At 41.6% G+C, this 14,608-nt stretch overlaps 1 long non-coding RNA gene across 1 annotated transcript; it reads left to right on the forward strand.

The window, feature by feature from the left end:
* Positions 1 to 6,661: 6,661 nt before the first annotated feature.
* Positions 6,662 to 12,011, forward strand: LOC110360068 (uncharacterized). The gene is made up of 3 exons (XR_002415703.2): positions 6,662 to 7,039; positions 10,778 to 10,906; positions 11,412 to 12,011. It is a non-coding gene; the product is annotated as an uncharacterized LOC110360068 (long non-coding RNA).
* The last annotated feature ends 2,597 nt before the right edge of the window (positions 12,012 to 14,608 follow it).

Consider the following 14,608-nt stretch of genomic DNA (forward strand, 5'->3'; position numbering starts at 1 on the left):
TTCTAGTTTAGTCCTAAGGATCCCATTTTGAGGCAGTTTAACAACCTCAAAAGAGGGAGCATTTTCCTTTACTCTTCTAAAAGTGTGGAGGCAGGTACTACACTCTTACATACAGAGTTTTGCTATCATAGGTAGGGTTAGTACAGAAAGTTAACCAGAAGCATTTGTTGGACATGGGGAAAAAAGGGGGTATTGCAAGAACAACAGTTTTTGAATAAGTGCCCAGTGCTGAAGATCTGAAATCTATGCAAGCTGACCATGTATGTACTGCTTCTTTGTTAGTTCATCCTCCTTACTTGGAAAGCAAGGCTTTACTTGCCGATTTGTGTCAAAACTGATGTTGAGCAACTTGATGGATGCCTCAAATGTCATGAGATCTTCAGAAAGCAGATGCACAAAGACTGCTGAGAAATACGTGCCCAGGCTTTGGGGGTGTCTCAGCTCACCCGCTGTTAGCTCTTGACCATGACAGAGGCTTTACACTAGAAGGTACACGTAACGTTCCCAGGTGTAGTCCTAGGTTGATTTGGGATGAACCTGAGGTACTAATGTTGTACATCTGAGCAGGTGGGAGTCAAGCTGTGGTATAAATTATTGTGTACATGCCTCCAGTTCTCCAAATATGTGGCATAAGACCATTATGGCAACATGGTAGCACTGCTGTTTGCAAGCTTGAAGAACTTGGTAACATAAGTCAACAATCTGTCTGTGCAAACAGGCAAACATACAAGTCATTCTTCTTCTGTCCTGCACATACCTAACAAAACTGTATAACTCTGAAACAAACAAAACCTTAAATCATCCTATTTCACAATAAAAAAATATATATCTTGGGAGAGTTTTAAAAATATTTATTGCATCATGCTGCTGAACAAAACAGAAAATGTGATTTTCTAGTGCCCTCATGTCCAAAGAGTTCAGGGCTGCCCAATTAACTAGGTTGCTGATTTTTATTAGTATTTTTGAAGCATGTGAAACATGATCCAGAAGACACAATGCTTAAGGCAGTCCCTGACCTAAGTTTCCAGTTCAAAAATCGGACAGCAAATGACAAGGAACTTAGAGAAGTTCAGAAGAAGATAAGCCTGTTTCAGGAGTGGAAGGATTTATGCTGCAGCCTGGCATTTTATTGTCTGTGTTGGGTTGGGAGTTTGTCACTTGTTTGTGCTGGTGCTAAGAGGTTTGTGCCAATGCCACAGAGCTTGTGCTGGTGCCAGAAAGATTTTGACAGGGACATGTATGGGAACTTGCCACTCTGGGACAGGAAGGTTGATCCTTGGCTGCAGAGCATGGAAGGATCGAGGAAGTGGAGAAGAAAAGGAAAGTGGCAAGTGGGAAATGTTTGCTTAGGGCTGCAGAGATCCTCAAACATGGAACAAGTGAGGGTAGCTTTTCCCTAATTTTCACTGGCAAAAGCTCTGAAGGGTTTTGCCTTTTGGCATGAGGTGTAGGTCTCAAGCGGATTCATTATTTCATAGCCCACTTCATCTGTTCATTGCTATCACAGAGCTCCATACTGTGGAGCAATTTCTGGTTTGTGTTTTCTTCCTAGAGCACCCAGTAGAGATACTGGCTGGTGACATAAAGGAGACAGGTTTTTGATAATCTGTCAAGGCTAAATCAGTGTGCCTGTTGGTATTGTCACATATTACATATGGAGGGACAAGGTAATGTAAGATTTCATAGACTGAAAGTCAGGGTCAAAGCAAAAATCAGTATCTTAAGATCTAGACTCCTGAGTCTGCTTTTTAAGCACAAAACTGGCCTCCAGAAAAGGCTCTAAAGACAGAAGTATTAGTTATCCTGTGAAGTACCTGCACATTAGCACCCTCTCTTTTTGCTTCAGACATGATGAATACCTCCATGCTCTATCGCAGTCTGAGCCTGATGCGCCATCATTCATGCCCCACAGGAGGCCGTGGTTCTCACTGACACATTTCATGTCTTCCTCTTTGTACTGTAAAAATAGTACAAAATTGCCCTGAAAAAAATATGTTAAAAATCAGAACTATGGTTCAATGGAGCAATTCATCAATAACAAAGAGAGGAGACAATTTCAGGTGATATCCATGCAGCAGAGGTTACCAAAACTGGAAGTACAGGCTTACTTGGAATTGAACCCAAAAATATCCATAGGAATGGAGTGTCACAGCATGGAGGCAGAGTTTCTGTTGAGAAGTGTGAGAACCTTTCCCTGAGGAACCCCTACCCCAGATCCACATGAGGACAAAGGACAAAAGTCAGGCCTGGAGGTGTTGCCAGAAGGATAACATACCTCACGCAAAAGCACATTACAAAGGCTAATGCTGAGCTAGCAACAACCTCTCTGTAGTAGCAGTGGGAACCCCCTCCTGCTTTATTTTGTAAAGTATCTTTCATATCTTCTGCCAAAGACTTTAGGAGACAGCAAGTTTTGCAAGGAGACTAATAATAACAGAGCCAAATCTCAGTTCAGAAACTGACAATAAAGAGCCACTGTAGCCTGTAACAGTGAAAGGTCATCCACAAAGATATTATGAACACTTATTTTTTGCCCCAAATTCTGGACCAAATGTCCTGAGGAAGAAGCAGACTGTTGGTCTGGGTCCAAAGCATGTGGAGAAGTAGTAATTAATCTTTTTGTAATTCTTTTCCCACCCTAAATCTTCCACATTTCCTGCTTTGCTTAACTCTTTCCAAAGTATCCTCCTGCAATGTCACAGTTGCTGAGGCTTGATGCAGACCAGAGACTACTGGCAAGCGTTCCCTTTGTGAGCCAGATGGCCTCCTGAATGCCACCCTTGGGCACCTATTATGGGTGATTTGTTTTAGTGTCACAACTGCCATTTTCCAACAGTGCTCTAGAGGCTTGATCTGAAACATTCACTTTGCCCTTGAGCTTCAATAATTGCCTGACAGTCACTTTATTCACCTTTACTGGGCAGTTAGAGTATGAACCTCTTATATAGATGCTCGTTTTTAGAAACAGGTTCAACAAGATGGTGCAATAAGGTTCATTAGTGCACAGCTGTACACATAAACCTGTCTCCAGGGGCATCTAGCGGGCACAGGAATCACAGAGACCCCTTCATTCAAACAAACAAACAAACAAACAAACAAACCAAAGTGTAAACATATTTCCAAGCTTAAAATTTTATCGCCATCTGCTTTCCTTTATAGCAGTGAAATTAGAGTTTCAATTATTTTTTCCACTTTCTGTGTGTTTCTTTTTCCCCCTTCTTTTTCTGTGTCTAGCTAGGGACATTAGAAAAGAAGACACAAAACAGTATCCCCCACTCTCATCTTCTGCTATAGGATGGATGACTGCCCCTTGCTCCTCAGGTTATGGATTTGGTTACTGTTTTAAAAGGACCAGAAAGAAGGAAAAGTGCCTGTCCTGGTTTGAACTGTAACCACATCTCAGCCAAACTGCCAGGGGTGCAGCAAGCTCATCTCTTAGCTTGTCCCTTTCTGTGGTTTTGAAACTTTTTAAACTGATCTGTTTACAAAGGACAATGGGTTACGATGCCACTCTGGAGGCTGGAAAGGAGACCTTATGGTCTGTCCTTGACTATATATGTGATGACAGTAGGGGAATTGCTGGAAGGCTGCTCTGATGAAGCTCAGAAGATGAAGTTGTCCATTTCCCTCTCTTTCCTGCATCTCTCTGTTTCAGGAAACTGTTTTCAAGACCATAGTTTCTTGGTTACAGATGGGCCCAGTGTGTCTTTGGGGTCTTATGCTCTCAGCAAGCAGCTACCCAAGCCTCTCTCAAACCCAGATGCACTTTCAGTGCAGGGGTTGGAAAACTCAGAAGGCACAGAGTGAGGTGCATCATGGCTGTGTTCTCCAATGTCATGACCAGCTGTCTGTATAGCTCCACAGGGCTGGTTTATTTTCTGATAACCATGAATACGGAGAAGTGACCAGTTCCTGCTGTCCAGGAGTGACCATCGCCTGAGTGTGCCTACTCACCAGTAGCACAAAGAGAGGAATACACTGTCTGGTCCTTAGATACCTTCACTTCTCCCTGTTACACAGCTCTTTGAGAACAAACTAGCCATAAGCAATCAACTTTTTTTTTTTTTTTTTGGTGTATATATGTCAGGTTCTAAAGCCTCTGTCACTACTTTGCACTCATTTAGGTTAACATCTAGACTAAAAACCTAGGTGCAAGAGGTCAAGGATTTCTTGGCTAAGTAATACTTCTACTGTGCAAGGTAATGCTGTTGGGAGCAGGTGCTGGCTCCTCTCTGGAGGAGATAAAGTGGACCTTGATGCAGTTGGATGGCTCCTGGAGTGAACTTCAGCTGGGGTACTCTGGCAAGGCAGGTGCATGCTTTAGGCATGCAGTAGGAAGGACTGAGGCCCTCCAGGCTGCTGTAGGAGTGCATTCCACTGGAAAAAGAGAGGAAAGGATAAGTAGAAAGGAGTCTATGTTCTCCGGTCCCTGAAAAGAAACATTTTTCTCTGGAGTAAGAAAGGAAGCAGTGAAAGGTAAAATTTTATCCTGGTAAATAAAACAGAGAGAAGAGAGAACCAGTGGAATGAGATCATTGGAGGCACCTTGTAAAGCTGTCTGCAATAGCCAGCCTTTTTAGGGAAGGTCAAAGGCTTGGCCTTTTCTGCTGCCTATGTTTCTACTTGCCAAAGCTCAGCTCAGTGACAGATTCTTTATATGAGAGATGGATCTGAAGTGATGGATAATACTCCCAGCACCTCCTAAAAGCCAGAGGGGAGGTTTCAGAAAGAAAAGTATGGCAGTTCCTTTAAGAAGAGTGAAAATAATTTAATTTCCAAATTTCTATCTACTCCTTCTGGGGAATTTAGCCTGGGTTTTGTTGTTGCTGCTGTTTGTTTGTTTTGTTTTGTTTGTTTGCTTGTTTGCATCCAGTAAAGTATTTTGAGTGATCTGATACGCAATTAAAGTTGTGTAGTTAAATGCTGGACAAATTTCCCACAGACACCACTCCAGAAGTACCTTTGCTCTGTTTCTCAGCTATCCTGTGCCAGCTTTGTAAGAGACAGCTCAGTCCCACAAGCACTTTCCTTGTGGGTTTGCCTACTTGACCCACACACCTAGAACCAGAGCCTGGTGTCCTGGGTCTCACACTGCTCCACTGATACAGTGAAAGAGTATTTTCAGTGTCCCCTGCAAACTAAGGTTACAAGGGTTACAAGTTCTTTGCTAGGAACTGTAATTATGATGAATATTTAGTAGCAGGCAAAGTAGCAAACTTGAGAGAACGAAAGAGAAGGATCTCTGCATGGCTGTCCCTACCAAGCTGAGCACAGAACTACTGGTAAGAAAAGGATCAGATCACATTTCACAGTTCATACTCTGAAGACACTTTATGTTGGTCTGAATCTACCTAGCTATGAGATGTCTCCCCCTACCCACATGCCACTCTGGTGACACCCTCCAGTCCTGTTGCACCCTCCCCAAATCCAGCCCTGAGTTAGGACATAGTTGCCTTCCCTTGTAAAACAAACAAGGTGCTGTCAAGGGAGGGGAAGAACATAGCATTGTATTTTAAGGCTAGCAACTAAGACATACTTTTGAGAGAAGAACCATGCGAAGTAAAGGGTACAGGCTGGGGATGCAGTGCAATTTGCAGGTATCAAGGATAATGAGTGAAATGTCTATTCCTCTCTAACCACTACTGATCATCTCTGTTGTTTTTCGTTTTTACAGGATGAAATAAGCACTCTTTCAGTTGATGGCTCTTAGGCAAATGAAATACCTTATGCTATTTTGTGGATCTGAGGATGCTGGAGTTTTCCTTTGGGTCCAAACTCATGTGCAGATGCTTACTTGCAGATAAATACCAAATGAGTTTCAAATCCACCTAAACTATTCTTGATAATGTCTCTTTCACCTCTGGTAATTTCTCTTCCATCATCACCACTCCTCAGGTCGACTACTCTTTCTTTGTCTTTTTGCTACTCTGGACTGGGCTGCTGAAATGTTTGGCACCTTGTTTTCTGTATGATCCAGCACACAGGCAGCCAAGCTTCTCATTCCCTGAGTATCTACACCACGTGCCTCTGCAGTAAGGCTGGTGTTGGACTAAAACCCAAATAGGAGCCTGAGTGCTTGTCCTATTTAGACATGTGCGGGTCAGAAAGAGGGGTGGGGATGAAATCAGGACTTGAATGTTTTCTCTTGAGCCTCTCTTCATAACAAAACCAAACAAATCCAAAGCCTGCTCATCATTGAAGAAGTTCGGGTTCAAGTCAGATACTGATCCAAATTCTGCAAAGACTACCTGCCATTGCTGCATGGGACAAAACCAGGCAGTTCAGATATGCATGAGGAAGGAGCTAACCAGTGTTTTTCGAAGCTAGGGAAAGGTACAATCTCTCAGTAGAGTCAAGAGGTATGAGCTACAGAGGTGATTTGGCCTCAGCATATTGTGGTGATGAGTGTAATAGCAGCTAGAGGTGGAAAGATTTCTTAATGATAATTTTCTTTTTTAACCCTAAGAACTATTTTTCTCCATCCCAAGTTATTGCCCGAAACCACTGACGACCTTGCTTCAGAATTTCCTTCCTCATAATTTAGCAAATAGGCTTTGTACAGGACTGAACAGTTTGACTAGCCTGTTGCCGAGCCCAGCAGATTCCTTTCTTGTAAGGGTGGCACATTCCATAATGAATAGCTAAGATGATCTGTTCAATGAGCCATTTGCAAAGTGCAGGCTTCCTTTAAAGCAAAAGCTGCTATAGGAATTGTTTCTATTATAACTGTTCTGAGCTATAAATACACAGTAAATTATTAGTCAGGTATTTTCTACATGACTGCACAGTATCCCTAACTTTGCACATAGGCATATTATTTAACCCTTTGTTTTATGCTCTCTGGCAATTCTCCACAGGACGGGGGAGGACCTACCATGCTAGTCAAACTCTTTGAGTGAAGTTATCAGTGCTGGAAGACCAAAGAGTGGCTGAAGATGTGATCTGGAAAAGGTGAAACTAAAAGAACCTTCCTCTACATCTTGGTAGGTATCAGGATCCATGAATGATACATATCACCATGATGTAGAAACTCACGACGGTAAGTTTTGGTGACTTCTCTTAGCCCTTCTGACAGCGCCAGCAGATCCAAATGTAATATTTGATCTAATTCTGTTCTGTCTCTATGAGAAATCATGGATTAGAGCTCTCTGCACCGCTCCTGTGTCTATGATGGGACTGAACAAATCTGCATCAAGGAAAGCAAATGCATGAATTCAGAGGAATATCACCATTGACAAGGGAAAAATAAGTCACTGGAATGGCACAGTATTTTCCAGGGTTGGGGAATCTCCATGTATCTGTTGAAGATCATTTTGAGCTGAAAAAGGGGACTGATTCTCCTTTTTAATAAGCATGGACAAAAAAGATATCACATGCACAACCTTATTTTGAGATTTAATAATGAAGAAACAGAATGAAGATTTCATGGCTTCGTGTCTAGGAATCCAAAGAGAAACAAATTTGCCATATAGGATGGTGTGTCTGGTTGCAAAAATTTTCTCTAGTTGCTTTACTTTTTAATTTCTGCGGTCTTCGGGCACTCAGAAAGGAATTTGTGCTGAAACTTTCAAAATGTGTATTTCCAGGACTGGTTACCAAAGTCCAGGACTAAACACTGAAATAAAACTTGCTGACTCTTTTTTGGTAATATTTATCAGAAAGACTGTCACTTTCCAGACAAAGTGTCAGCCTTGTTGAAGTGTTGCGCCAGATGTAGGATAGTGTTTCTTCCAAATAACTTAAAACCCAGTACAATTACATAGATGAAGAATGGGAGTGGAGGTGAATATAGGTACATGCATGGAGATGAACAGCATTATGACACTTCAAAAAGTTAAGGATAGTCAGGACAGGCACAGTTGATCTAGAAAACCCCAATAACTTTTTCACTTGCAGGACTCTGTCTGTCTTTTAAAGCATGGCACATAAATCTCAGTGTGACTATCAAATTCAACTGGTTGTGGTCCAGAGTCAGAAATTTGAAGCCCCAGGATGTGTGTATGTGGTGAAAGACTTTCTGTTCATAAGTCTAGAAATCTGAAATTATTTATTGTGAACTATAAGTAGCCTGAGAGTTGAGATATTTAATAACAATCAGAAGAGTCTGTGCATTTCTGGTTTGGAAAAGAACAAGAATAACTTTTCAAAAGCATGTTAAGGAGTGAAATTAACTATAGTGGGTGGTTGCTCAGGTTGAGATTCCAAGTTTAGAGACAAATAATAGCCATTTTACTGTCAGAATTGTTTACAGCAAGGAGAATACAACTAGGTCAGGAGGGTTTTATTTCTCAGCTTCAGATTAAATTAGTGCTGCTCCAAAACCACATTGCTTTAGAAGCGACAGATACATTTGCTCCTACTGAAAGCCCAGTGTGAGCCTTGGCAGGGAGAGAGGGCTTTTTCTGTGTCCACAAAAAACATCTGCATGGGTTTTCTGGACCCTGAATGTGCTTGCAATGGGGACCCAGCTGGTACTGAGGGAAGGGATTGCAAATTCACATCCCCTTGGGATGGAAGGTAAATCGGGTTGCACGGCTCACGCCAGCTTTGCATTGACAAACAGAACTAGCTGGAGGCACAGAGTCACTAGAGAGTTTGTTTTTCTCAAGGTCACACAAGGTTCACTCATGTCCTTCTTGCCTGTTGGTCTTGAAACTACATGTTAACTCTTCTTCTGTTGCTGTGGTTGTGAACATTTTCAACTGTTTAATAAGCAACTGTCAATACTCAACTGAAATTACTTTTGCAACTAGAGATGTATTTTCTGTTTGGGTTGTTTTTCTTTAAAAGCTGGGTATGTCTAGTGCTGCTTTTGTGATTTTTCTAGATGAAAGTTATCCACAATGGCTTCTTTGGGGTCTGTTACAAATTTTGTCTCTGAAGGCTTCTTTGCACCTGAAATAAAATTCACACTTTGCAAATGACACTATGAGTTCTAGTATATACTTATGACAGTGTCCTCTGGCCCACAAAGGCTTCCTTTTAGATTAAGGAGATCTGCCTCTTGTCACCCAAACAGAGCCATGGACTCTGATGATTTGGGTTGCTTTGGCTGATGGACTACTGAGAGAGCTTGTCAAATCTTGTGAGGTAAACAGTAATGCCTGCAGCCCGATGGGATGCTGCTAGAGCCAGTATCTCGAATTACTGTGATCTGAAGGTGCTGATGACCATTTTCACTGCTGTTTTTTATTGGCCATAGCTGTGGAGGTAAGAAAGAACAGGGAAAATACATTGTGAAGCCAGAGAAAGGAGAAGGAATACCTCGTGGACCAGAACTAGACATATTATGGATGAAGTGTGGTTTGACATCCCTTTGGAGCCAAGAAATAATGACTTGAACAATGCAGATGGGACATTGTGAGACTGTATAAAACCTCTCACTCACTGAATCCCAGCTAACCACAGCACAGCTTTATCTTCAGTGTTACTTGGAATTGTGTCAAGGAGGCTTTTTTTTGCTTTCCTTTTTGTTTCTTTTTTTTTTTTAAACCTCAAGGTCAAACAAAACATAGGCTTAAAAATAAAGCTTTATCAGGAGAGATGGAGGACTAAAGGGCTTCCTATTTTTAGTAAGGGCAATCTAATCTAAGCAGAAGTTGTTCTGGGCCCCTCTCTGTTTTCTGTGGAAGGTAGGTGCTCCCAGGACAATTCCCAGGGCTTTCTATGGCTTCTGTTTCAGGTGCAACCCAAGCCACTGAGTTTTATTGAGCAAGTATCCTGGAAAGTCCTGAGAAAAATGAGAGACAGCTAATAGTCCTTGAATACCAGTACTTTTAGTACGGTCCTGCAGCTGTATCTCTGGGTTGTGAATTCTCATAGGCTTTAAGCCAAGCTCTTTTCCCCAATCCTCCCCCAGCTACTGATGTGGTCTTTGATGGGAGAAGCATCTGTCCAACTCAAAGTACAGAAAACGATTAAGTGCTTTCTTAATCAGGGTCTTGTAGCTCTTGTATTTGATTCTTGGCTTAGTCAAAGCCAGCTTTTTAAGTAAATTTCATGTGGAATTGGATGGAAACTGTAATGAGATGGGGAACTTTCCACTTCTAGGTCATCACTGAACAATTTTTCAGGAAGGAAAGCCCTATAAAATTATTGTTGCTTGAAGGCGGTCAAGAGTGTATTTGGAACGTTGAAGCACAAATATCTTGGCTGGCCTGACTGCTTTGTATCGCCAGCACTATGGGAATTAGCTTGTGAGTTTACTGTGCAGAGACAAGACAGTTACTTTTGAAACACCCAACAGACAGCTGATAAAAAGCCCGAAGACTGAGAAAAATAAAACACAGTCCTGCCTTTCAAACCAGCAGAAAAAGAAATTATTTTCCTGTTAGCCTGAGACTTTAACCTGTATCCCATATACGATGAAAACCAGAAGATGTCACTAAGAAATCTACCTGGTTGTTTTTGACCTGCAGTGCCTGGATCTGTGGGGTCTGTGCACTACTCCTTGTAGGAAGCTATTGAACAAAAAGAAAACAAACCATCTGATTTCCAAGAGGATTAAAAGTACTGTACAGGAAAAAATATAACAGTTTGAAAGAAGTTGAAAACCTCTGCCTTAGTAACAAAATTATCACCAGAATGTTTAAATTTATAAAGAAAATAAAAGAAAGGAAGTAAAACCAGATTTCTGGGTAGCCTGAGGGCTTTCTGTTTGGGGAAAGGACTGATCATTGAGCAGAATGAGGTATCTGGGAATGGGGAGGTAACACAGAGCCAGGGCTGCAAACCATCCTTTTTTTTCATCCTAATACAAGAGCCAATCTCATCTCAGTTTGCAGGACACTTTGCCATGCCTGGATCATGTGATAATCTGAATCAGGCTGCCCTCCCTTCCACCTCTTCAGTTCTAAGCAATGATCTGCATCTCTTAAAGTCTGGAGAAGAAAAATATATAAAACCTGTAAGTATTTATGAGAGCTATAAAAAAAAAGGGCTTCGCGGTAGTTGACATGGGAAGTTATTAAGGTGCCTTATAAGCAAAGATTGCAGAAAAGAGGGAGAGAAGTGATGCCAGAAGGGAATCTGGCAACAATCCTGAGGTAATGATAAGTGACTTCCAGAAGGAGGAGTTGTGGGAGGAAAAGTAAAAAAAATAAATTGAGGCAGATTGCAAGACTTTTGGCCTTGGGGACTAAGCCATGGAGAGGAGGGTGATATCTCACCCTGCTCCTGACTCAGAATTTACTGGTCAAATCCTGCAAAACAGGAGTTCATCAAGATTTGCTAGAATTTGAAAAAGCCCCATTTCCCAGGCATCTCAGCTTTCTCCATCTGTGTTTACACAAAGGGGTCTTGGGTACCTCCAGGGCTTCAGAAAAAGCTACTCTGAATACAAACACTGACATGGGCCATGTTGCCAGTGAGGGTCTCTCTGAGTGACTATTTCTTATTTTCCTGTTTAACAGTTGGAGCACATGTCCAGACCTGTCCCTAGGGAGCAACTTGCAACAGGAACATTCACAGATGAAATGCCAGCTGAAGAGTACCCAGTTACCAAGATCAATCATAAGGATAAAAGTCTAGCTTGTGAAAGTCTCATTTCGAGAGTCTTGAAAAACGTGAAGAACCACTCTTTGTGTCCCAAATGGAACAGAAAAGGTTTCAGGCCCAGTGCTCTGTAAATGAGGAGGAGGAATCCTTCCCATCTACAGGGAAGTAGAATGTTGTACAGAAACAGAATGTAATAGAAAGATATAGACAAATTTCAAAACTGTTCAGGAAATCGTTGTGAGTAAAGAGTACATTTGCTGAAATTGGACCAAATACAAGAGAAGAAAGCAAGGACTGACTTCATTGGGATATACTGAGAAAGTGGTTTAGACACTAGGAGTTGTTTTATGTCTGACCCAAAGGTTAATGATCTTCTTCCTTGCTTTCATCAGGGTGACTTATGGCATTTTAGTTTATGTACAGCACCTGCACCAGCATGCAGTCTGTCTTCTCTTGCATTACTGTGTTACAAAGGTGAAGTACAATGACAGAGAATAAACTCATTGGTCAAGGAATATAGAGCATGTATGTGTTGATAGGCAATGATATTGATGGCTTGATCTTTGGCACTTTTGAGCTTCTTTCAGGAAGAACTTCAGGTGCTGATGCATGCTGAGAATCCATGTGTAGCTGTAGGTTCTTGTCCAAATTCAGATATCACCAAGCTGGGTTCAGATCATCATCATATTGTAGGAACACAGTTGATAAGATTATGCAATGATATTCTTTGAACCTGTTACTATTCAGGATTCTTATTAATCACCTAATGGAATGAATTGATAATATGCTAATTAAATTAGCAGTTGACATAAATATCAAAAAAGCTGCAAGCACAAAAGAGGACACTCTTGAACTTCAGAATTATCAAAAATAAGTGTAAGAATAATCTGGTGGTTTACGAAGGGAAAAAATGAAATTCAGTAAAGACAAATGCAAGATACACAGTTCTATACTTAGGCAAGAACAATCATATGTACAAATATGGGATGTGAAATAACCAACAGACAAGGATCTGGGGTAATTGTGAATTGCAAGCTGAAGAGAAGTCAGAAGAGTTAAGTGCCATGAGAAAAGAAAACACCATACTGGGATGTATAAACTGGAGTACCATCTGCATGACATGGGATATGGTTTTTCTGCTGTGCTCTCTTTCCAATTTTGGGCACCATGGTTCAAGAAGGATGTGACTGATTGGACAATGTCCAGAAGAGACCAACAAGGATGATCAGAAGTCCAGAGAATGTAACTAATGAGGAGACATTGAAACAGGGGTGTTGTTTAGTCTAGAGAAGATCGGACTGAAATGGGATATGATAACAGTCTTTAAATACATAAAAGATAGATGAAGAGGAAGAGAACAATTTGTGCTTTATGCCCAGGGTGTGGAGGACAAGGCTTAAAGAATAGCAAGGGACATGTAGGTTAGATACAATGAAAAAAACCTTCCTAATAGGAAAGATAATGAAGCCCTGGAATAGCCTGAGATTTGGACTTCACTGGAGATTTTTTAAGAACAGGTTGGATACAGCATGTCTCAAAATGACAGGGGGAGGACAGGTTTTGTCTGTAGGCAGGCAGACAAGAGTTGATGGCACTCAAGAAAGTCAGATCCAGCTCTATTTTGTGCAATGTCTACAATCAACTATAAAAAATTCTTGCTAAGGTATGACAATCTCTGTGGTACACAAGTTAAGAGGAGTAACGGGTAATTCAAGCTGCTGGGAGATGAAAATTTGACCTCCTATACAAACGTCATAGTCACAACACCAAACTTAGGCACCTCCTCAGGTCTCCAAACTTAGTCTGCAAATAAGTGAAGCCACATATAAGTGTCCAAAGAGCTTCCTTCAATGCTTGGATAAATGAGACATTCAACAATGAAATAATTTCATGTGGACCTTAATTCAAAACTTTGCCTCAACACAACCTGAATTTCTTTTTGATATTTGAAAAAAATTTACTACATTTTCATGATACTAAGTTCTAGCAGGAACAAGGAGACAGAATGAAATGGTGAAAAAACCCTCTGTGAATAGGAAACTGTTATTTCCTGAATCTTGGGAGACACTTTCTTCATAAGTTCCTACCCTGTGGCTGCTAACAATGGAAGAGTCACTAGGCTATGGGCAGGATCCTGATAGATGAACAGGTTCTCAGCATTGACCACAGTTATGGTAGCCTGGATTCATCTCTGGGCTAAAAAAATTACGAGTTGGAGAGGAACTACTAAAATCTACATCTAGGCTTCCACTCTAGGTATTTATCTGATTTACTCCACAAAAAGAATCTTTGCTGCTCTATTGCATGTAATGACATGCAATATATAAGAATGACTGAAATGCATGCTGAAGACTGTTGTGACCTGGAGGCAGGTCTTTGCTGACAGGTGTGAGTTTAGTTATTGCATTGTTTCCTAATATGTGGGAAGGTCTAGGTCTCCAAGAAGGTTCTTCCCGCCATCTTTGAATTCGGTACTTGCTGTCATCAATACCCAAAAACTCTGGAGGGGCCTAGCTTACCCCTGTGATTTGCAGAGGCTTTGTGTTCCCCTAGCAGCCACAGAAAGACCTAGCTACATCCCACTTCTGCCCAAATGTGCGTACCCCCTCCCACATAGCCTGTCTACCACAGGCTGCAGTGACTGGTTGCTCCCCACTCCCTGCCACAGACCGCCCACCATCCCAGCATGACTTGGGGAGGGGAAATCTCTCCCTGCTACCACAAATAGAAATAAGCTAAATTATGCTTCAGGTGAAGATAGGAAGGAAAATGCCTTGAAACCTCTGCAGGTAAGCAGATGTGAGCTAGCCCATGGGATAAGTTCAATTCTAATTTGCTTCTGCTCCGTTCAATAGGGGTCAACTATGATAACACCATTTTGTCAAAGAAGCCCAGAAAAGTGGTTTTGTTGGTATCAGTGATGAATATCAGCGCTGTTGTAACAGCTCCAGGAGGAGATAAAGACAGACTTGCTGTGCACAGAGGGCCAAAAATTTCCGTAATTTTTCCTTTCCCCCTCCCTTGTGCACCATCCTCCCCTCTGCTGCCAAAGAAAAGAGCCCCTCAGAGGTTACCCTTTGCCTTTCTTGAACTCGCATGACTTTGCCGCTTC

Source organism: Columba livia, chromosome 7 (assembly GCF_036013475.1).
Source record: "Columba livia isolate bColLiv1 breed racing homer chromosome 7, bColLiv1.pat.W.v2, whole genome shotgun sequence".
NCBI classification, from domain to species: Eukaryota; Metazoa; Chordata; class Aves; order Columbiformes; family Columbidae; genus Columba; species Columba livia.